The sequence below is a fragment of the Ambystoma mexicanum genome, chromosome 8 (genome assembly GCF_040938575.1).
Source record: "Ambystoma mexicanum isolate Mex_15411 chromosome 8, UKY_AmexF1_1, whole genome shotgun sequence".
Taxonomy (NCBI): Eukaryota; Metazoa; Chordata; class Amphibia; order Caudata; family Ambystomatidae; genus Ambystoma; species Ambystoma mexicanum.
Window position 1 is genome coordinate 511,015,320 of NC_090929.1, and position 25,400 is coordinate 511,040,719.

The window sequence follows — 25,400 nt, forward strand, 5'->3', positions numbered from 1 at the left end:
ATCACTCCCTCAGCAGTAAAAGTTCAAGGACGACGTGCATGGATTCCCCTCGGTGACGTCAAGCCATATGCTGCTAAGACCAGAGCAACCCCACCCGATTCGGAAGCAAGTCAAGAAGAAGCAGTTCAGCACATGCAGACTCGATCGATGAGGAGGAAGAAGGATGTAAAAATTATTGTTTGAAGAAATGCAAGTGTGCATTTGGACTGTGGCTCTTTATAGATATTTTAGCAGGAGTGAAAAAGTAATTGTTCTTGAGCCACAGGAACACATTGAGATTGGACCTTAGAAAATGCTGATGTAAATGAAAAATGACTGATCTTGATTTCGTTTTTGATGACTGGAAAAGGGAGCAGTTCCCTGATTTGTTCCTTGCTGAGTTTCTTTTTGGCCACACAAATGGTTCTGTCTGATGACGATGCCCACAGAGTACTTATTATGGTCTTCTATCACCTAATTCAAGTTCATCCTATCTTGTCTGGCACAACACCAACACTAATGTGTTTCTGCATGATCCTATAAATCAACCTGCAATCAGTCATTTACTTGTGGAGATAATTGAGCAAATCCGGCAGCTACCTGTGCATCTATTGAGGCTGCCTGATTGAAAAGGTTTTATCCTTCCTTAAAACAGGAATAATGAGGTTTATTGAGCATGATGCAGTTCCAGAAAGTGAGCAGACTCAACGACGTGTGGAGAGACATCAGTGGTGGGGCTTCATGTATTGGTGCTTAATTTATGTGTGCACAGCATCTGTTATTGTTTTTCTATTTTTGCTAATTGATACTGCTTAGTTTGTTGGTTCCAAAAGGATAAAAGTTCCTCTGATTCTCCCCACTCCAGGGACCTATGCAGAGTTAGGGGTTGTAAGAAGGCCAAGGCCATATGTGATTGTCCCTACACCAGTGACACATGTGAAGTCACCTATTTCTCTTTCAAGTGTTCATATGATTTTTCCTGTAGGAAGGATGTATACTGATGTATTACATGAGTTTCTTATGCAAGCTCACTTGGCAAGAAAGAGACCCAAGAGAAGTTCCAGGGAAGATGATTGAGGGAAATGAATATCTAGACAGTACAGCACATTTGTGGAACAACATGTGGTATCAACACATGAAGGAGGTAGGAAAGAGAACCTCTGTGGAGGATTGTTATATTTGTGTGCTCCTACCTTATGCTATGGGAAAGTCTAAGATATTCATAAATATAGAGATAGATGTCCAAACGGCTCATTGCCTGACTCCCCTTTTACTCTGCCGTACAAGAGGTCAATTTCAGGGTCAACCTGCATCTTTGGCATGGGCAACTGAAAGGACAGCTCCAGAAGAGGATAACAATGTGCAAGATTTAAAGACAAGAGAGAGACCGCACACCAGAGATCATGTGATAAGATATGAACAGCCTGGCATGAAGGGAGCAGGAATCCAATGGGAAATAAATAAAAAGCTCAATTGCCAAGGAAAGACTGGTAAAAAATACAGAGTTGCAAAAAGAAAGGCCAGATGCAGATCCGGGGAACAATACTTTCTCCAGATGGTTGGGAAGAAGTCAGTCGTATGCAGAGCTGTGGCAGTAACTGGACATCATAAACCAGTTATAGAACATGCAGAAAAAGGATGCAAACCTCTCTGGCCGAGGCTTGCAAAGTTGCGAATCTCAGATGTACCAGGAATGAAAGATGGGACAGTAATGATAATGGACCACTACTGGGCCTGCAGATCCAGGGCATACATGAAGCTGCCCAGAGACTGGGGCAGGCTATGTTCTATGGTGATTGTTCATGTTCCAGTACTAGTGATTCTGAAGAGTGACCTGAACATGGGTGAGTTCCCAAAAACAGATGCTCACCTGAGAAAGAAGAGATCTGTTGGACTATTTCATTGAATAAAGAGGGAGAATTACTTCTCAGCTAAATCAATAAAAGACTTTGATGTTATTCCGTACGAGCACAGATTGTTCAGAAAAACTGCCTCAGTCTTTAGAGTTATATTTAGGCCTGGGATCCTAACTATGGCAAATGCCAAGTGGTTGCAGATAACCAGATGGGAGCTCATGCAGATGATCAACACTACCATAAAGGGATTCAATGCTATCAAGGAAGAGCTGAGAGCCATAAGAGTGATGACACTCCAGAATAGATATGTCTTGGACATGATTACAGCTATAGATAGAGATGCTTGTGCCAAAATCGTAGAATCATGTTGCACCTTCATACCTTCTCATGATGACGAGAATGGCACCTTGACAGAGGCTATAATGATGTTGACAAACCTGCACGTCAAGATTGAAGATGAAGTGGAAGACATTGCTGATGACAGCTGGTTTGCGTCAATCTTCTCATGAGTTCCACAATGGATGGCGAAAATCTTCAAGTTCCTTGGAGCCCTGTTAGTGATGATCATGTTTGGATTTTGTGTGGTCAGAATAATAATCACACAATGCAAGAAGACTGCAAAGAAAGCCACAGGAATGAAAATCATGATTGATGTTGAGTCTGGGTTCAAACCCAAAGAGCTGACAGATGAAGAAATTAGAGACTGTGTGAAGGCCAGTATTCATGCAGCTGAGGGAACAAAATTCCTGTATCCAAGGAACCATAAGAAGTATGTGGGAAGAGTGATCTACTGCAATCCGAATGGACAGTGCAGTCTAGTGACCTGGCGTATTGATGAGCACGTGAAATCAGCAGGATTCTTGAGGGAGTAATAAAGATATGGACTCCAAAGAAATATTTTTTCAGACGAGGATGTCTAGATGGGAAGACTGATGGGAGAGTGGTTGATAAGTTGCCCAGAGGGGGGAGTGTAGAAGAGGAGCCAAATACCTCTACCGGAAGTTCCACCCCTATTCTGCCTATATGTTGACAACTGGAAATTGCAACATGCGTAAAGCCAACAATGGTGCCTATATCAAGAAAGGTCCTTGAAACAAGGTATCCATTAAGAAAACCCTATATGTATCCACAGAGAAATGACGATCTTCTGAAGGAAATTCCGGAAGAAGTGTGAAAACGAATGAAAGAGAAGACTGGTGATGTCACGTGAAGGAGTGGTGATGCACCCAGAAGAGATGAAAATGAAGCAAGAATATAGATCTTATAGAAGCTGATGACGAAGTAGTGAAGTAAGCAACATTTCGGGAGCGAGATGAAGATTATTTGTGCGTAGAAGCACTGAAGAAAATGCAAAACCAAAAACTTTGTCTACTTGCAGTAGTGCAAGTAGACAAAGTAATCATATGGCTGGCTACGTAGTGAATAGATTGCGGTGATGCACCTATGTGTGTGTATATATATATTATGCTGCCACTGTGGGCTGAAAATGATGGGAGAGCCACAGATTGATGGTGGCTATTGTGTGCTGTGATTTTATGTACATTTGAGAAAAAAAGGAAGTTTCATTGAACTGGAGTCCTGAGGATTATTTGAAAATGTGTTGGAGAGTGCTCCTCATTTGCCTGGTGGAATAATCGGCTTGAAAAAAGATATATATATATATATATATATATATATATATATATATATATATATATATATATATATATATATATATATATATATGAATGTATAGAATCTGGATGTTCCACGATGCACTATAGCAAACTTTGACCCCGTGAATAGAAGTGTGGTGCAGCAGAATAGGATAGCTGGCAGCGAAGGAATATTCGAGAAAGGCTTGCCTGGCCAAGTGTCAAGAGTTGGGGCTGCCGAGAGCCTTGCCATGTACTCAAGAAAATACAATAATGTGAAAAGCAAGCTAAGTTCCTGTTTGAGGTGGAGTGGAAGTTGCTGAGTGTGCCAAGATTTCTTCATTACTAATATTAAATATAGCAAAGAGCTCAAAACCGTGGTCTCCAGTCACATGGTCAGAGGAAAATAGACTTTTCGACGAGCTACACCAAGACCAGAAGATAGGGCCATGCCACACTCCCTTTTATTCTCAGGCATAGTTGAAAGGAGTTAATTGAATGGCAGACCACAGGAGTGATGATAGATGTTGGGCTAATTGGGTGGGGAGACACGGTCAAGTCCACCCACTGGCTCCTGGGGTACCAGCTTGCATGCTGCTAGCAAGTGGAGTATTCCAGAAGGGTACAAGCGTGCCAATCAATCCTAGAGCCCTATAGTTTGAGAAGCCAATAGTATGTTGAGTATTAGTCTGACACGGAAGATGACTTGCACTTGGGATTGGCTTAATTGTCCACCTGATATTAGACCCAATAATTTCCCTGTATCCCATAGAAAGTATATGTAGATGTTCCCCATTGACCAACCACAATCTCCCGTAGGTTTTCTTATTTGCCACGTAGTGTGATGTCACTTATGACGAATATTTGCTATATAAATGATGTTTTTTTATATAATGCATTGAGATAATTCTGTGCGGCGTCCGTTGATGTCTGTTGTACTCCCTGTTTTAAAGACTTGTTATTAAAACAGCTTTGACTTTTGCCAAAACTTCCTGAGTCGGTCTGATTATTGATGTATAAGTAAGATCTGCATCCCCATCCATCTCAGATATTGTTACCTCATTTTATAGGACCCGGTCCATGGGTTCAAGCTTGTGCCAACTTTGACAATCATTTTGATAATACGACATTGCCAGTGTCAAGTGAAGGACTTATGGAATGAAAAGAACTTTGATTTATTATTGGAGCAGAACTTGGTAATTGAAAATAACTTTCTTGATTTGAACTTTGGTTTGAAATATCCTGAATTAATCCTCGGGAAGGGGATCCGACCTTGGTTACAAGGATATATGTTTACAAACTTTTTGTTTGAATATAACAGTTCTTTTATTGAGTTTAAATGGCCATGTGATACCTGTATGATATTGTTGTATGTATAAGTGTGAGGGACAGATACCTTTTTAGAGTGTTTTCCTTTAGTCTTAGTTTGACAGGTAGGAAAATCCTCGGTAGGTTAGGGAAAGTGAGGCATTTCTCTGCCCCTTATTACTTAATAAAACAGCTACTTGGGAGAAAACTCTATCTACTTGTCTGTCTGGCATTTCTGACCCCTCTGAGTGTACAGTGGAAAATTAATTTGTCTAGGAGGAAGGGCACCCTCCATGGAATGAGCGATGGGCGATGCACACGGGTTCGAAACTAAGCTTGTTTTTGATGGGTAGCCAGTGGAGAATTTGTAATGCTTGCAAGATATATTGAAAGCGCTTGTGTAGTATTTCGTGCTCTACACACAGCATTCCATGCTGAGGTAGGCATGAAATGTGGAGTGTGGAGTATGGAATCCCAGAGGGAAGATGCACTGAAGAAAACTGTTGGGGGATTTGAAGACAACTCTGCTGAGGAGCCGGTGGGCATACATATGATTCTTAATAAAGACTCTTAACTCTAATCCACTTCCTGGATCTTTTCAGTGGTGACAAGGATGCAGCACGGCAGCCCACTGAGTAGCCATCTGTCTTTGAACCCACCACACCGCCTTCTTGTTAAGTAGGATGATCGACCAGCAGAGTGTGTAAAGCTGAGCAACCAGTCAATCCTACACCAGGAAGGCGAAAGACGAAGCACAACATGGTGCGAAGGAACTAAGGAGCCAACACACCTTCTGTAGAAGCGAAAGTGCAGCGCTCAAAGCTCAGTTGCTGTGGCATTGAGAAGTAAGTGAGCAGCCCTGCAGCACAGCCCGTGCCCTTGCAAAAGCAGAGACACAGGGAAGGGAAAGGCCCCATTACCAGCGGAGCTAAACCGCACCAGGTGCGTGAGCACGAGGATGGCAAAGACCCCAACACCGATGGATACAGCATCACTTCGTCCTTAGAGTAAAGGACCCAGCAGCATGATGCTATGTGCCGCCATCTTGGTTTCCAAGGAAACCAACATCAACGTTGTATCTCGCCAGCATTATTAAAGAAGAGGCCATAGGCATGTGCGCATTACGCGTCATTATATTAGTTTCCAAGGAAACCAATACAAACATTCTTCTATGCTGATTCCCCAAGGGAATCAGGAGATGACACACTTCTCTGACATGCGCTCTTAACTATGAAAAAGAAAGGGAAGTCAATACGACTCTTACTCCAATGAAGAGCACCAGTCTACAAGACTTTGAGAGAACAAGAGAGACCCAGTTGCACCCAAAGCATTCAAGCAACACCAAAGGCATTCCCAGAGACCAAATTTGCACTAAAGGCATTTCCACACATAAAAAGTATATAAACCAGGAACCAAAACAGCCAAAAATTATCCCAATACAAAATAACCAACCATGCAGCAAATAAAACCTTTTACATGAGAACATTTGTGAAGAAAGGAGTGAGATTTTAGTGGGATGAATGTGGTTCTACAAGAATATTAAGTGGGTTGCAAGTATGCAAGATTACAACTGTGAGATAGAATATGTACCTGGAGTAAAGAAATAAGGCAGCCGATTGTCTGTCAAGTTTGACCAAAGTGGTTGAAAATGAAGATGCCAATGCTGATGAAGAGGATCAAATTTGAAGTGTTAAGCAAGGGATTGTGTCAGAGAAAGAGTGGGAGCAAGCTATGTTAGCACATGAGGTACTTAGGGATGACAAGGGATGTCTTGAACGTGGCATTAAAGGTAGTGATATCAGGAAAGTAACGATGCCAGATGCAGTTAGACATGTATTTGATGAGTTGCTAATAAAAAAAGATATGATTCTGAGAGGGGACAAAGTGTTTCCACCCATCAGTGTGAGCGAGAATATTCTAGAGATAGCACATGAGGGACATGAAGGAATGACAAAGACCAAACAACTCATGACAAGACTACTGGTGACCTGGAATGGATTTGCAGGTAGAGAGATTAATCTTAGATTGTCACATTTATGAGGATTCCATAATGGGTTGTATTGCAACAGTAGAACCCATAACAGTAATGTCTATACGTCCGTACCCTGGGAGTGTGTAGGGTTGGACATTGTGGGACCTGTAAGGAGTCAAGGGACTCTGTGATTTTGTATTGTCTTGGTAGATACACTATCTCGATGGGTGGAGATTGTATAGGTGCAGAATGTCTGTTCTAAGGATATAATTAAGTTTTTGAAAGACATTTTTAAGAGAGAAGCTTATGCCACAACCATTTTGACAGATAATGCTGTGCAATTTATGTCTGAAGAAATGGAGGTGTTTCTTAAGAGGAATGGCATAGAGCATAAAAGTAGTTTGATTTATCACCCTGAGACAAACGGAATCGTTGAGAGATTCAATAGGGTCATTAAGAATAGCATCAAGTGTGCTATTTCTGAAAATGGAGATTGGAGGAAAGTAGCGGAGGACACAGTAGTGGCACATTGGTTTGCACCTCATGCCACCACAGGTGTTTCTCCCTTTGAGATGTTGAGGGGAAGGAAACCCAACACCAGAATTTGTCCACTTTGGTTGGGCATGGCATGCCAGAAAGACATTGATTTTGAGGATGTCAAGGAGAATATTACTAAGAAACAAGTAGGTAATAAAGTCCGTTTTGACATTAGGTAGGCAGCGAAGAAATGTCTTGTTAAGGAAGGTGACTGGGTGCGGATAAAGCTTCCACATGCAAGAGCGGAGAGGGGTGTTGGAAGTTGTGGAGATGTTTAATGGAGCAGTTAGAGTCTAAGCTGGTAGAGCATGGAATGTTAAGTGTATTCAAGTGTGTGAATGGTAAACACAATAGTACAAGTTCCACGCACAAACCTTGATAGGGAGAAAAGGCATCTAAGTGATGGGGATGAAGTGAAGAGTGAAGGGAAGAGTCACAGTGTAACTCGCGATAAACGTGTGTGCAGCAGACCTTCATACTTGTAGACTGAGATTGAAGATTGAGATTGAAGACAATGGGGGTCATTACAAGTGAGGCGGTAAGGGGTTAATGGTGCCGGTAAAGGTGCCGGAGCCGTCAAACCCTTACAGCCTCATTATGAGTCTACTCGCGGGAACCCGCTAAGGACACCTGGTAATTCGGAATGGCCTGGTAATTCCTCATTCGAGGAACGCGGACCCGGTACCCAGTAAGGGGGTAGCCATGCCGCTATTAGCGGCATGGCTACCTCCAAACTTGTAATGACCCTCAATCTGTTTTTCCTTATATATTTCCAGGATATGTATATATGTGATCACCAATTTAATGTATTTTTATTAGCGTGTTTTAGCTCCATGTATTGCCAGGATGAATATATATGTAAGTAAATCAATTTTCTTGTGCTTGTTATCAAATTATTTACAAACTCACTCTTTACCGTATAAATAAGTTGTCAATGTTATTCTTTCATCAACTAGTACCAAGCTGGTTGTCATTTTATGTATTCATATACAACGTTTAAACCCTCTTATTGTCATAGTGTAAAACAAGGGAGATGTGTAGTATTTTGTGCTCTACACAGAGCATTCCATGCTGCGGTAGGCATGTAATGTGAAGTGTGGAGTATGGAATACCAGAGGAAAGATGCACTGAAGAAAAGTTTTGGGGGATTTGAAGACAACTGTACTGAGGATCCGGTGGGCATACATATGATTCTCAATATAGACTCTTACCTCTAATCTGCTTTCTGGATCTTTTCAGCTTCATTCTAGAAGTAGCCTTGCCACAGCATTTTTTACTCTTTAAAGTTTCCTCATTAGTTAATCTGGGAGTCCAAGATAGAGGCTGTTTGCATTAGGGGTGTACCAAATTTCGGCTTAGAGTCAGTATTCGGCATACATTTGTCCAAATATAGCTATTCAGCCTCTAAGCTGAAAGTCTGGTCCACCTTCTATAATTAGCTATCTCTCTGTTTGAGAGAGAGAGACAATGAAAGAAAGCAGGATAGCTGCAGGAGCAACTAAGATCTTTCCTTATTGGTGGACTACCAGGAAAAGAGGACCCCCGGAGCCCAAATGTAAGCCGTCCCTGTTGCTAGGGGGTAACCGGACTTTGTCACGGTGGCCCCCGTTGCTACATTTTCTTTTTTTTAATCAAAAAAGCAAGGCCGTTGGGCCCCCGCAATAGTTGTGTGGGGAGGGTCACATGACCTTGCCCCAGCAGCCCCTCCGGTCATTAAAAAAAATAATACTGCAGCAGGGGCTGTCAGGGCAAGACCAAGCGACCCCTGTAATTTATGCTGGGCACTGGCCGGGCCTTGCCCTGGCCCCCAGTCCCTTGGTCATTTTTAAATGAATGCAGCAGTGGGGTCAACCAAGACAAAACCCAGCGACCACTCCCCTCCACCCCCAGGTAATTTCAAACAAAAGAATGAAGCAGTGGTGGCCACCAGGGCAAGATCCGGTGACCCCTACAATTGTTGCTGGGGCATCGCCAGGCTTTGCCCTGGTGGCCCTCAGCTAATACAAAAAATGCAGCAGCATGGGCTGCCAGGGCAAGACCCGGCACTCCCACAATTGTTGCTGCAGGGTCACTGGGTTCCCAGGGGGCCCTTGGGGCAATTTAAAAAATGCAGCAGTGAGTGCCAACAGGGCAGGGCCCGATAACTGCCCTACCGCTGATAGGTAATTAAAAAAAGATGCAGAACCTAGGGAAAGTCACTTCAACAATGGGTGGGGTCACTGGGCCTTGCCCTCGTGACCTCCATATTGTTTTGTCTTTTAACAGTCTGTGCAACAAGTGTATAAAAGACTATTTGGCTCATATTTTTCGGCTCCGGATGAATACTTGGACCAACTATTCGGCGTTCAGCTGAAATAGTAAAGTCACTACTCAGTACAGCCCTAGTTTACAGTGTCTAATTTGGATAGTAGTATAGCGATTATGACCATGCTCCTATGGGTCAATGTTAAGTAAGATAAGCTGTGGTGTAGCAAACACAGCTCGGAGAATCAACTTCTGATGATCTCCGACCTGTGGATCAAGAATTAACGTATTGCTTATGTTTATGTTTATTGAATCTATATAGCGCTTTAAGCCAAAGTCTTTGTCGATTCAAGATTAATTACTGTTGTTAACAGGTTTGGGCAATGGCCCATTTCGTCTGGCCAAGGGATTGTGGCGGAGTTGGAACCTGTAGTGTTCCAGAGCATCAGTTCTGTTTTGCTAGGGTGGAGGTTTAGTCTGTTTACTCGGATCCATGCATACAGCTGTGTAGGGCAGTTTCTGATGAATGGAGTGTTTGGTGATGAGTGGTTCACACATTTAAGATTATTTGTGTGTCATCTGTGTATTTGTAGCAGGAGATACCACCAGATCTATTGATGATGTCTAATAGGGGTGTCATGTAGATGCTGAAGAGTAGAGGTGAGAGTGAGAGTGCTGATCCTTGGGGTATTCTACTGCTAAGTGGGTGAGGCCCAGAATTTTAGGGCCCCAAGATAGTGGTTTCTGTTCTACCCATGAGGAAGGAGGTCATCCAGTGTATTGCGGTTTCTTTAATACCAACATCTTCCAGTCTTTTTAGTAGGATCTTGTGACGTATATTGTGAAAAACGTCTGTGAGTTCAATGAGTTTTTATCCAAATTGTTTTTATGTGTGTTGCAGATAGAGTACATGGCCTATTCTGTATGCCTAGAAGGTCTAAATCCATGTTGAGTCTCATTCAGGAGTTGGTTTGTTTCGATACAATCCCAGAGTTGATGATATATGAATTTTTCCAGAAGTTTCCAGATGAAAAAGGTGTTTGAGATGGGGCTGGCTGGGTCATGTTGATCATCTGTGGGCTTTTTAAGCAAAATTCGATGTATGCAGATGATTTCAACTGAGCTGGGATTCTTTTGGTGCGGATGGATTCATTGAGGAGGAATAAGAAGATGGGCCCTAAGTCTGGAGATTTCAAAACTGATTATTAAAGATAAGAGTGGTTATAGATCCACTTAATCCTTAATAAGGGCATGGCTGTCTCCAAAATCGTGTCCGGGTCCGGGTTCCCTGAATGGGGAAATACCAGGCCATTCCGACTTTGGAGGGCCCAGTATTTCCTCCTTCAGGGAACCCGGGCCCGGTCCTTCCCCATTCCCATTCGAGCCCCCATATGGTTCAAAGGGAATGGGGAGGGAGCTAACAACGGGCCTGTTAATAACAGGCCCATTGCCGCTATGGATGTCTGGTAAAACCAGACGTCTATAGCGGGGCCCGCGAGGGAACCTCGTAATAGGGCATAATGGGATTAACGGCAACGGCACCATTACCGGCGCCGTTAATCCCATTCCTCCCATCTTGTAATGAGGCCCAAAGTGAGAAACTGAAAATTCTAGACAACTGTGTGTTTAAAAGAGACTCAATGGAAGGCCTCTCCCCCTGGAATAACGTTATACTGTATTAAAATATTGGATGGTGGAAAACAGAAGAAACAAAGGGAAAGAGTTATTTTCCTTAAAACTGTGGAAGCATAATAAGTGGAGAAACTCAAGGGAGAAGTCGTCCCCTTTAAACTGTGATGTGAAATATTGTATAAATAAAGAGACAGGAGGGGAGAGCTTTTGAAAACAGTGGGACATTATTTTAACTTTTTTCCAGAAGTACCTGACAGACAGTGGTAGACCAGAAGAAACATAGGGGAAGGGAGGAGCCCTTCCTCTCATGGAACTTTCATCACTTTTTGTTTTTCAGCACCATAGAACTTTATGTTTGGAACTCTGAAAGAAAGAAATCCCCTTGTACATTAGCGTGTAAGGTTCAGTTTAGGGTTTTTGGACACAGGACGGAGGACGTTCTTTGGTTTAACATTGTGACACAGACTTTCATTAGTTGTGTTGAGGCAGGGAAACCCCTCATAGACATAGGGACAGGTAGGATGACCCCCAACTCCTCTTATCATTTTGACAGTAAAGGTCCTATTTCATACTGAAACTTGTTACTGTGTTCGCCTCCACCCTCTCCTTCTCTCCTCACATCTCTAAGAAGTCATGCTTTCAGCTACACCTCCTCAGAGGTATTTTGCCTTTTCTCACTTCCCCCAGAAGCTCACTGTTTCTAGAGCCCCGGTCCACTCCAGGCTGGACTATTGCAACAGCCTCTTTCTAAATCTGACTGTCTCTACTCTTCGACCATTACAACTCACCTAGAACAGGACTGCAAGACATGCCCTTGGCCTCAAGCCCAGGGATTGTATCTTTCCAGCTCTGAAATCTCTGGACTGTCTCCCTGTGGCTGCAAGGATCAAATTCAAGACCCTTTGTATCGTCCACAAGGCTTTCTGAGGCCTGGGACCGCACTACCTCCAACTTTCTCTTCCTAAACATCTTCCTTCTCAAGCTCTGTGCTCATCCACCTCCAATTGTCTGAGGGTCAGACGCTTTTGCAAGCAGAGAATGGGGGGCATATCTCTTTCCTCATCTGGGGTCTCCATCTGGAACATCCTCCCTGCCTCTCTCAAACTTAAGCAGAATCACTTCCGGTTCTGGAGGCAACTCAAGACCTTCCTTTTCGCTTCCCCTTTCTCTCTTCCCCTCCACTGCTAATATCCCTGATAGCTCTGCACAATGGTCACCCGTCCGCCCCTGAACTCTGGGACAGGCTGCTGCATGTCCAGTTGCCCTTGCACTGCCTCTGGGGTCCCTCAGCACCTAAGGGTCTGTATCTGTAACCCTACAATCCCTTCGCTTTGCACTTAAAAGACACCCTCTGCCAGCCACCCTCTGGCAGCGCTTATCGAGTCACCTGCACTTCTCCTCACTCCCCACCCCGCCTTGGCACTTCCCCCTAACCCCTCCCCACACTTGCGTGATCTGAATGGCACAAGGCCTAGTAAGATCGTTGTTTTTCGTCTTCTGTTTCCCCCTCCTTGTCTTGTTGCACCTAACAGGCACGTTATAAATGACTTATCATATCATATGTATATTTATTTTGCAATTTTGTAACGCGCTTCATGTCGGAGTCCAGACTCTAAGCACAGGACGGGGTCAAACCCATGCTGCTTTGCATGATTTTATTTCCAGGACAAGTGCATTGCCCCTGAGCTCTTCTCCAGGCCATACCATGTTATGTTACATTAGGTTTTGTTACTCCATGATTTCCAATATGGTGATGTGCTATGAGGCAATGATATGTTTGATCGTGGTTTACATTATATATGATAAGGGTGAGTCAACGTTTCAAAATGTTTCCCTTGGGATTCTCAAACATTTTGGGAAAAGCTTTGAAAGTTCAAGGTGCCCAGTCTGCCATTCATAATGCCCACAAAATCATCTCGAATCACTGTGAAATGTTCTTTGAACGTCAACAGATTTCTGCAGATTTGAGGTTTTAAAAGGCAAGGTAAAATATTATAAATGAGAAATAATTTACAACACATCATTATAATATGTAGAAAAATCTTAAATCACATGGCATATATATTTTGGGATTTCTAATGGAACACTAGATGTGTTACAATGTGTACAAATATAATCTATTTTTGTTTTTAGAGACATGTAAAGTATTTTTAAAAAATTATATATTTCAACTATAAAATATAGTCACATCAAATTCAATATGTCTTGACAATTACAAAAAGATAATGAGATGTACAAGTATATTAACCATATAATAACATATTATTGAAGAGTTTTTAAACACTTGAATATTTTAAAACAGACGTATGAATACTTTGTAAAAAGAGTGACAACACATTCAAATAAAATCACTTCAGAAGTTAAAACAAATTAGAATTAATAGAACATTAAACATATAATATATATAAGATTTCTGAGAGACCTTTAAACTATGTAGGAAAATATATAAACCGTTTATGTAAAAAAAAAAATGTACTATTTGGTTTATATGTTTTCTTTTGTAGTTCTACACATTTTTTGTTGAATCTCATCTTTAGAATTTCTGAAAAACCTTTGAAAAGTTTACAGAACTCTAACAACCCCATAATTCACATGGCTTGAGTTTTGCCCGAACCAGTTCACTCACCTAGTATACCAACCTTCAATGTATTACATACTGTCATTTGTTATGAAACATCTCCCTATGGACCACCTGAAACCTAGCACTGTGCCACACTGGACAATGAGTCAGTCCAATGGCAAAAGAGGGAAATGACACAAAACAGTATGAATTCGCCTCTCTTTTTCTCAACTGATCTAGGTCTCTTTCCTTTCTTCCTGTGTCAATTAAAATGTAGGCTACTGTCTAAATTCTGGCAAGGGCACTCCTGTTACTGATCCATTGTAAGGACACAGGGTGAGGTCTATGAGGGGGGGGCAGGCACCCTGCCAGGGACAATACTGTACTTATTAAGGGCATGGCTGCCTCCAAAGTTGTAATGAAGCCCTTTGTAGCGTAATTAACATTAAAGGGGTGTGGTTCTTCCCTTTTCTTTTGACTGTTCCTCTTTTTTCCCCTGGTGTACTCTGCTTCCAGGGTATTGCGACTTTATTACTGATCCTTAAAAGGGGCATGGATCTTTCTTTTTTGTATTTGTTCTCACTGTTCCATGGTTTCAGGTTTGTCTTCTTATTCCTGGTTTACTCTCCTGCCAGGATATCACAATTCTGTTGTTTCTGGGGTGCGGGTCCCAGACTCCCATAGTGCCTGGCTTCCTCTCCTGCCAGGATATCACAGTTCTTTTTTTGGGCGCGGGTCCCACACTAGCACAATACCTAGTTTACTCTCCTGCCAGGGCTTTGTATACTTTCATGGGTGTGAGTTCCAGACTCACTGTTTGCCTGGTTCACTATCATGCAGGGCTTTTTCGTTCTTTACTCACACTTTCTTTCAGCCAAGAAATAATGGTTTTCCAGTATTGGGTTGCCGACTCTTTCTCAGCAAAGTTCTTATTGGTATCAACTCCTCTTTTCAAATATTGGGTCACCTAACCTTTCTTAACACTGCTTGTATTCATATTAATGTCCTTTTCCAAGCATTGGTGACCAACCCTTTCTTAAAACTGTTTGTATTTTATCAATCGCCCTTTCCAAGATTTGGGTCACCAACCCGTTCTTAAAATTGTTTGCATTTATATAATGTCCTCCAATTACCTTAATTGTGCTTTCTCGCGCTGTTAATGATGTGCAACACTCATTCTCAAGTGTTCCGGTAACCCACTCGCTCTCTCTGGGCTTACGGGCCAGCTCTGGTGTTCCTCGCCCCCTTTCGTCGTCTTCTCCTTCGGTGTGCTGACCAGGGATGTGTTCCGTTAGCTGGTTGGCTCCCGCTTTATGTTGCTTTGCTTCTGCCATAGCAATAAAGTCGTGAACTTCTCGTGGCCCGGTCTCTCTGTACGCCATTCTCGTCTGCCTCTGTGCTGCCTTCCACAGTATGCTTGCCTCTGGCATTCCAACTAGCATCAGCACAAACTCTGCTGCAGTCTCTGCCTCTCCCTCGTATTCTGTTCATCTCTGTGTGTTTTAAACTTCCTGGAATTAATTAACACTTTCCAAACACTATAACGCTGCGTTTGCTTACCGCTTCTGGCCATCCTCGTTGTTCCATCCCTATTCCTCATCTAAGTACTAGAAAAGGGTGGGGGGAGAAGGTAAATAAGGTTATTGGTCAAGAAAACTTGGGAATTCTTTATCTACGTTACAATAAGCCATAAAGGCATGGTGCAAAAGCACACAGGTTTCATTAAGAATTATATCTGAAGGTTTATTTTGATTCAGTGTTTTCCTGCCTTTCTGGAGTTTGTCCTGCCCTATGTGGTCCTCCCACAGATAGCCACGCATAGGGTCAGGTAGCTTCTGCCCACGTAAGAGAAGCTTCCCTCAGAAAATCAGTGATGATATTGCTAGATTCGTCACAATGTCTATGGAATTTAATGTGACTCTACAATCTATCAGTGCTCTGGTTTCAATCGGGAGCACCCCTTATGGAAGGTAATTCTGATGTACAGATGATGGCCCAAAGGCGTACAAGGTGCTGGTCTTGAATAGGCCCTTTGTTGGGGCTCGCCTGTCCCTCAGATTTCTTGCAAGCCTGATCCGTTTCACAGCTTTCTAGGGCAATTGCTAACTATATGGCCTATTGACTCACAATAGTATCAGAGATTGTTTTTTCTACACTGTTCTCTTTCTTTGGGACTAACCAGACCTTTGATTACACCTCCTTACATAGGTTTGGAAGTTTTGTAACCTCCTAGAGGTTCTACAGGAGTCTTTAGTGGACTTCTACGAAATGTGTACCTTTTTATGTTCATTCTTTTGTTCCCCTTGCCTTGGTTGTATTTGGAGTGCTAACTCCATTAATTGCTATATATTAGTGGGGATTGGATGTACCTGAGTAATCACATCTTTGGGGTCTTCCTTTAGTCCTCTATAGAAAATCATCCTCCCAGGCCGTTTCTGCTACCAAGTACTTAAAATGAGCAATATACGATACTAGGTCCTGATGGCTTTGCTTAATGTCTATGAGTTCATGGCGTAGTGCCCATTGGCATATATTCCTTTCAAACATCTGTCATAGTGCTTGGAGGAATGCACCATAATCTTCCAGGGTGGGATCTTGGCTGTTAATCCAAGGGGTAGCCAAAGTAAGGGCAAGGCATTAATAACTCAGATGGGGGTCATGAGAGTAGGTTGGGCTGTATATCGGTTGCAGGCGATTCTGTAAGTGGTGCTGTCTCACTGGGAACCTTGGCTGCTGAGCAGAGGGAGTTGAGAAAACTGGTTCAAAACCAACAACCCAATATTGGCTTACCATGGCAGAGTGTGTGAACCTTTTGGATCAGAGCAGAGTGGATTTGTTCCAGACTCCTCTGATGAAATCTTTCACCAATGCCGCTCAACACTTTCTTGTCCCCCCTCACTCCCTCAAGGATACATCCAAGTACTTTCTGGATGGAAAAAAACACTGGTTCTGCTCCTTCTGGGAAAAACTGCTTTAATATGTCCTGTATACTGTTGTGGGGTTGCTTACACTAATTGTCATCTGCTAAATACTCTGGTGCCTCATATCACTGTTGCCAAATCCTTGGATCCTATTTGACCATGGATCAAATCCCCCTCACATCCTAGAATCCGGACTCCATAAACAAAGAACTTTACAGACTTGTGCGGATAGAGGTGTGACACTGGTCTCCAGCCGATTTGATGCTGCCCCTTTTGGGACCAGAGGTGGTCTGTGGAAATGGCAGTCTCCAGGTGTGAACAGCCTCTACCTGTGTTTGTTTCACCCATATGTCAATCGTTGTTTACTGTTGGATTTCTGCATTTTTCATTTCACCAATGTATTGCGTGACTTTAGTTTTTCCCCAAATGTATTTTCCTCTATGTCCCCTGGACTGTGTTTGGGTTGGGGGAGAGGTTGTGGAACCCAAGACATGCTCCTTCCAGGAACCAGTTCTACTTGTTGTTCAGCTGCAGCCTGGGACTGGCCCCTTTCAACTCTTCCTCACCCTATAATTTCTATCCTTCCGTGATCCCTGCAAAATGAGTTCCATTTATGGTGTACATCATGGGGTTGGATGGGGGAGGGGCAGGCTATTGAAGGCCAGTTGTCCCATACCCTGTAGTTATCCTTCCCTCTACCAGGTTACCAAGCTGGACCCCAACCCTTTGCATCCCTTTCTGGTAACCTCCTCCATTCCCCAGTCATCTATTGTCTCTGCCTATTTGTTCACTTGTCCCACACCCTGTAATTGTACGCCCCTCTGTCAGGTCACTGAGCTAGCTCCCTGACCCCTTGAATCCTGTTCTGGGACCCTCCTCCATTCACCAGTCATTTATTGTCCCTGCCTGTTTGACACCCTGTAATTGACCTCCCCTTTGTGCCCACCTGCCCTATAATTTTAAGCTCCAATGACCTGGGAATCACACAGAAACTAGTTGTGTTCCTGGGCATGGGTGGGCTCTGGAAGGGTGGTGCAACAGCCTTATAAGTAGGCAGAGGACCTGTGCTCAGTTCTTTTTTGTTTGCTAGCAGTGGTGTTCTGATGGGGGTGGGGCAGAAGAGCTCAGGGGCCCCTTCAACAGGTACCCTGCCTTCCCTTATCACTCCTTCCCCTCTCTTTTCTCCCCCAACCAGCTCTACATTTCCACCAGTAGGGCTCCTGGCCTCTCTGCACTGCTCCCCCTGCCTCTCTCTCTCTGTCTCTCTGCCCCTGCCAGGGTCAGACTAGGACAAGAAATAGTCCCGGTACCCAAAAAAAAGTGGCCCACCCCTCGCCTCAAAAAAGTGGCCCACCCCTCGCATCATGACCCTTGACCTCTGATGACATCACTAGAAGTGATGTCATTTGACCCCTCCCCAAAGTGACATCCCGGGAAGCAATGAAACACAGCATTTCACCCCTTGACAAACCAGGAAGTGGCCTCAAATAGCTTTGAACCCTAAGTACACTAAATCACTGTGAATCCAAGCAGACGTCCAAGGCCAAATGATAATATGTTATTGTATAGCACTTACGCGTAAGCTCTTTTTTATAGAACAAATATGCATACAATATCACCCAACCCGTGTTGGTACTCATTTATCGACCTACAAGGATGAAAAAAAAACATATAAAAGAAATTTGAAGAAAGAAAATCAATTCTTTTTTCTTCCAAACCGTCCAAGGCATGGCCAGAAACCGGCCCCCACTCTCCAGAGACGATTTCGGCCTGGCCACGGGCCGAAAGGCCGAGGGGCCAATCCAACCCTGGGACCTGCTACCCCCTGCTTCTTTCTCCTGGCCTATCTTCCTGTACTTCCCCCAGCTTCATTCTCCTGGCCTCTCTGCCCTCGCTCTCTCCTGGACTCTGGGAGGAGTCAGACAGGGGAGATGGACACATAGGTGAAGTTTTGTCAAAAGACGCCATTTATTAAAGGTGTGATAAATGCCTATCTTTACCTGACCTAGCAAGGATTTCCCTTCCTACCAAACTAATACTAAAGGTAAAGGACCTAGGGGGTCATTACGACCCAGGCAGTAACCATGGCGCTAGTAGCGCCATGGTTGCCGCCGGTATTTTACCGATTGCGCCATGGTGAATGGCGGAATTACCACCCCATTCCAAGGTTGGCAGGGGTGGTAATTCCCCATTCACCATTGGCCCTTCTCCATTTCCATTTTTGCCCCCATAGGGCTCAATGGAAGTGGGGAAGGCGGTAGTTACGGTGCCGCAAATTGCAGTACCGTAAATACCTCCAAGGTCCCTTTGCGGGTCCAATCCTTAACGGCTGGTAAAAACTAGCCGTTAAGGTAGGGACCCGCAAAGGGACCTCGTAATTAGGCGGTAAGGGGTAACGGTGCTGCCACCTTTTACGGCGCTGTTAACCCCTTACCGCCTGGGTCGTAATGAGGCCCCTAGAGTCCAAAATATATCTCCCTCACACTACTACATACAACAAAATCATACAGTAATTATTTGGCAATTTCAACATACATTCAAGTATAAAGAAAAAATAACTCTTTTGATCAGGGTGGGATCCCTATCCCCTATATAAATGCAGAATATGTTCAACTCCAGTTGAATATCAGAGAAGCTATTTTCCCTCGCCAAGTTTTATTCCAGGTGTAATACACAGTTCCTTGTATCCAATACGTCCTTCCCTTGGTAAGGTGACTTCCTTATGTTCACAAGGTTTCTCACTCTTATGACAATTATTAAGGGTTCCACTTGGCTCATAAAGTCTCTCTCTTCATATATCAAATTGAAACGTCAATGACACAAAGATTCATTTCTCAGGAGACCAATCAGTTTTCACCATTTTACATTCCTTCTTCATAAACAGCACCTTAGTCAGGGTAGATCATTCAAAGGTTCTACTTTAGTCAGGATGGTTATGCGCCAGTTAATCAAAACACAGTAGTGGAATTACAATGTTTTGCTACCTTCTACTACAACCACAACCTTCTAACACAATTATAGTATTTCAACTTCTCTTATTCTTGGTCCACTCACCTGCCAGGACTAACCACTGTGTCCCTTTCCTGGTATACTCACCTGCCCGAATAAAGCTCCTACTACTACTACTCATACTTTGTGGTAAGGCTTGTTCATAACTTTCCATACTTAACTCCTTAATGGGGAAATCTAAACCAACAGCTTCTGGAATATGTCTTATGACATGAAACACAATTGGCTTATAACGTCCATACACAAGAGGACAATGGTTCTTAGAGTTATTGGTTTGCCATTGGCAATGTCGGTTGTAATTATCTCCCTCTTGATCCTTTCTACAAGGAGGACTTTTCTCCTGATGTATTTGACTCCTTTCCACACAACCTACTGGCTGTTGACAAAGGGATTTACAACTTCTAGGATTGCTACATTCAATCTGCCTTGGTATCTCTTGGCTTTGGCAATGCAGAAAACAAGGTTCCTTATTTGTACATCCCTCTTAGGGAAAATGGTATCCCTTTTGTTTTATATTTGCCCTTCTTTCACTTGGGCAATGCCGGTTACAATGTTTTCTTATTGGGCCTCTTCTTTCACATAAGTCGTACTCATTTTGTTTAAATATTGCCCCTTTTGGTTTGGGCAATACGTGTTACACTCTGCTTTTGTTTGCCCCCTTTCTTTTCAATTGTTATATTCAGTTTGTTTGAATTTAAATGTTTGGTATTCAAAATGGATTTTCTCGCCCAGCAGTCAGTTTCAGAGCACCCCGGTATTACCTCAGTTAGGCTAACTCATAGGTTGATTCTGGCATCTCCTCTGGAACCTCTTCCTCTACTTCACTGCTTGTCAGGTCTTTCCACGCGGGCCGTTCTATCTATCAATGGAGCTCACCCTGCTCCACACGTGCTCTGGTGTAGTCCTTAAACTGGAGCAAGACACAGGATGCAGAGAGCACTTCTCTCCCTCAGGACAGCTGGTTCCAGCACGCTTCCTACTACGCAGCCTCTTCCTCTCTTGGGCACCACGACTTCAGCCACAGTTTCTTCAAGGCTCCCTGCTAAATGCAAAGTGGCGATGCCAACCTCTGCCTCAGTCTGCTTCTGATGCTCCTGCTGCTTTCTTCTCTCAACCCGCACCTGAAGGTCCATTAAATATTTCAAGGTCCCGCTCAGGTGTGAGTTATTACAACCACTAGACTGCATACTACAGTCTGGTAACTCCAGGCCCCTCTTCCTCGTCCCAGTACTAAGAGCTTTATGGGACTGGAAGTCCATAATGTTCTTAGTTGAATAAACGTGAAAATCTTTAATATCTTTTAATTCACTTTGTTCAAGGGATTTATGTGACATATCTTTAAAGGAATGGTTTAAGAGATGTACAGCTTCATTCTTAATCAGTACTACTACTAAATGTTGTAGCATCAATTCCCTGATACTGATATACATCCTTTCCATGTTCACAAAACAGGCTTTCATACTTGGCAACTTGGGTAAGTCTGGGAGGGGAGTCCCTATGGTGTCAATATGCCATCAAATATTCAGGTATTAGGAAACCTTCATCGCCAGAAGAGGATGAATACCATGTCTATCTTGACGGAGTCACCACATTCCCTTGATAGCATTCTCCTTCCATGTGATCCTTCCACCTGATACCTCCCCCAGGGTTAGGATCAGTAGTTTCTCTCTTTCCCTGGTCAAATGGGAGGAGGCTTTAGGATGGGATTCAGGGGTGACTCCGCAAGATTCATCACACCTCTCTGCCCCTGCTCTTTCCTGGTCTCTTTCCCTCCTTGCTCTTTCCTGCCCTCTCTTCCCCTCTCATCTGCTCTTTCTCTCTCTCCCTCTCTCTCTCTCTCTCTCCCTCTCCCCCTCTCTCCCTTTCCCTCTCCCTCCCTTTCACTCTCCAATTATTTCCCTCTCCTTTTCCCTCTCCTTTTCCCTCTGCTTTTCTCTCTCCTTGTCCCTCTCCCTTTCTCCCTCTTTGTCCCCCGATCTCTTTCTCTTTCTGTCTCTCTCGCTTCCTTTCTCTCTTTCTTTTCTCCCTCTCTCAGCTCCCACCCTCTCTACCAGCGCTTTCTCTCCCCTCTCCCACTATCTCCCCACCAGATATTTTCCTGCTCGCTCTACACTCTCTCCCTCTAGCCACTCCCCAGCTGCCCATTCTTTCTTCTCTCTCCCCTCGCCCCAGTCTCTCTCTCCCTCTATCCTCCTTCCTAGCGTCCTCCCCACTAGAACTTCTCCCTCACCAACCCTTCCCTTCCTACCTTGGGGTCCCTTCTCCCCTCCCCCTGCACCCAAGGGTACTCCCCAGGCCCCAATGCCAGTGGGTGTGCCTAGCTAGTGTGCCTGCCATCAATGCCCCGACTTGTGCCCGCAGCCAAGTGCAGACAATCAACTGTGCCCAGTGTGCCTAACTTACTCTGCTGGTAATGAGTCGACTTCCCTGCCTGTAATAAATCTGTTCCTGATTTGTGCAAACACTTTGGTGCCTTTTTGTGTTCCCACTTTTCTGTGTAGCCTGACTGTTATTGCCAGAGGGGGGAGCCACTCTGCATAACACAATGCATCCTTGCCGTGGTCGTTAATTCCCTGGCCCAAAACTGTGGCTCTGCCTGGGGTCTCCCACACGGCCTTCCCCATTTTGGCCTGCCTCCCACTTACACACCTTCTTTGACCTATTGATGGACATGCGTGGCTAAAACAGACAGTGATGTGTCTTTAGATAACTTGCTTCCAGCCTGCCCTCCAGCATCCGATGGCCCTGTGATGCTGGTTAATAAACTGGGCCAGTGGTACATGTTGATGTTGAACAGTCATGATGGTGATGCAGAACCCCTGGGGGCTCTGCAGTTTACTCTCTTTGTTGAAGAGTGAGCTGAGTCTATCTGTATCTTTTGGCTGCCGCTATTGAAGACAATCCATCTTCAATAGTGGCAGGACAATTCCCGAAGCTCACCAGGTGGTTGGAGATATTGGGAGAATGTACCTGGCTCTGAATTGCCAGCGGCAGTGGATCAGATCTTCGCTAATTTAGAGTCAAAGAAGCCCAGTGATTTTGTTTTTTGAAAGAATAAAATGGCTGTGATATTGACAGAACACAGGTTCAGTTGGTTTTTAAACAGCCTATACTCATTCTTATAGCCAACATTGGCCTCCCTGGCTCATTATCAAGGTTAATAAGAAAATACATGTAACGATAATACGTGAAAAGGTTGTTCATCCAAATAGTGTGTTTTCAAAAAATGTTGAAAGTATTGGTTGAATGCAAACATATCACGCTCTTGATGCAACTTCCCCCTTTTTTCTCCGTTACCGGGTCTTTCAAAAATTTTCGAAAACGCACTGTTTGTGTGAACAACTGTTTCACATATTATCTTCACATGCATTTTCATTTTAGCCTTGATAATGACCCAGGAGACTCCAAAACACTTGTCGGCTATGAGAATAAATATAGGCTGTTTAAAAACCAACTGGACTTGTGTTTTGTCAATATCACAGACATTGGCGCTCATTACACGGTAGGAGGTAACCATGTCGACATGGCTACTCCCTTACCGCTTACCGGGTCCGGGTAGGCGGTATGGGGACTTGCCAGTCATTCCGACCCTGGAGGACCCGGTAAATCCCCATTCCAAATACCATTCCCCATTACCATTTGAGCCCCCATAGGGCTCAATGGGAATGGGGAAGGAGCTAATAACGGTACTGCAATTTGCGGTACCGTTATTAGCTCTGAAGTCCCTCAGCGGGTCCCGTCCTTAACGCCTGGTCAGACCAGGCGTTAAGGGCGGGACCCGCTGAGGGACCTCGTAGTAGGGTGCTAAGGGATTAGCGGCACCGGTGACCTTACCGGTGCTGGTAATCCCTTAGCACCTACCGTGTAATGAGGCCCATTGTATTCCTTCAAAAAAACTATTATCCAGCACACGTGACAAGGGTTCCCACCTGCAGATTTGTTACCTCTTTTTACAACACACTGTTAACGCCTCGTGTGGTTCTTACTGAGAATGTGTTCCGCCTCGGAAAGTGTTTTACATCAGGACAGTTTTAATTTCCCAAAAGTTCTATTTAAGACTGGACAGCCATTGACTGAACATTTTTTTGTATGGATTGACTTAAAACCTTTGCTTCCTACTTTGTATCACTATTACCACATCTAGCGTCCGGGCCATTTGTTATTGAGGGGGAGTCCGTGGGTTTCCCGGGGTCATGTCCTGAGTGGGGTGGACAGGGAGAAACAACGGTAATCTGGAAAGCGATTAGGATGGCTCCCCTCATTGGACTTTACTGGACGAGGTGTGGGACGTTCTTATTTCGGATATGGAGAGCGTGGCAAGTGGGCAGGGGCTTAATGAGTTTATAGCGGGCTTCAAATGAACAAGTAGAGTGAATATAGCACAAGTGGCTGCAACGCTCTCAGGAAACATACTCCCATAAATAGAGGCCACCGTTTAAGAGCAGAGGGGGTTTGGGAGCTCCTCTCCTAGGGAGCTCGGCCTCCTAGCAAACATGGCGGGCAATACATAGAAATGAAGGGGTGACGCGCCGCGTGCAGACACAGGAGCACAGCAGTGCTGGCTCAGAATAGACAAAGCAAGAGACCATGCAGAATCTGTATCTCACAAGCGATCTGGGAAACATGCAGAGATTTCTAATAATTTGCCCTGGAGACTACAGGTTCCAGGGTGCCTTGCTCAGGGGTGGACTGGGAACCAAAAGAGGCCTAGAAATAATTTTCAAAGTGGCCCCCATATTACACATTTTCAGGTAGCCAAACCCTTTTCCTACGAAAAGATTTTGAAATAACATAGGTTACCACATAAAATAGGCCCAGGGTGCAGAGGGCTCCCGGCCAATCTCCAGTGTTCCTGATAGGCCAGTCCACCAGCCCTGGCTTTGCTCTGTGTACAGTGGCTGAGACCCAGAAACACAGAACTTGATGAAAAACGCCAGTATGTTTCTCCGTGTTCTCTTACGAAATTCACGTTATCTAAAAAGCAAAAATACCATTACTACCTCTTGGCTTTAAAGACGAGACCTCTCATTTCAAGGCTTTGTGGTTCCCAAAAATGTACTGGTGAACCGGAAGATATTCGAAAGGCTATATTTCACCTGATCATCTGGGGACTGAACACAGGTCCCCAGTAATTGATGTGTCTCAGGGGCACAGGCCTTGCCCTATTGACCCGCATAAGTGCTGATCACCCACGTTGTGAGGAAAAGGATGGCAATGAGTTGCCAGCTCGACACCTAGTGACAGGTGGCAGCGGCCAGGGTGACCTTGGTGGACGGGTTACACTGTCGGCTTGAGTCACCAGGCTGGGCCAAGTGGTATGCATATCACAGAAACCGTGTGTCAGCAAGCCTATAGTGCACACATACTTGATTACAGTTTTCAGAAGGCTGAGCCCTAACCTAACCATTGCCTCCTCGGCAAGAAGACATAGGGCGTGCTTGAACATCACAGTGTGGATGGTGACCAGGCCAATAGTGACTGGCCCAGGCGAATGCCCTGCATCCAGGAGAGACCTGGCAGCCCCTACAGGTACTGAGTTTCCACTACACTTTACCGCCTAGCATGGCTGTAAGTAACTGAGGCTATTTTAAGGGTTATGCAAAAAAGGTATCAGGCCCCCCTCTCTCGAAAGAACATGGAATGATAACCTGTTCTGTGGTTTTTACCCACTGTGAGAGTCTGCAGGCATCGCTTTTAGCTCACTGTACTTTTCACAAAGGAGAAATATCCATTTGCATATCAGTCTTT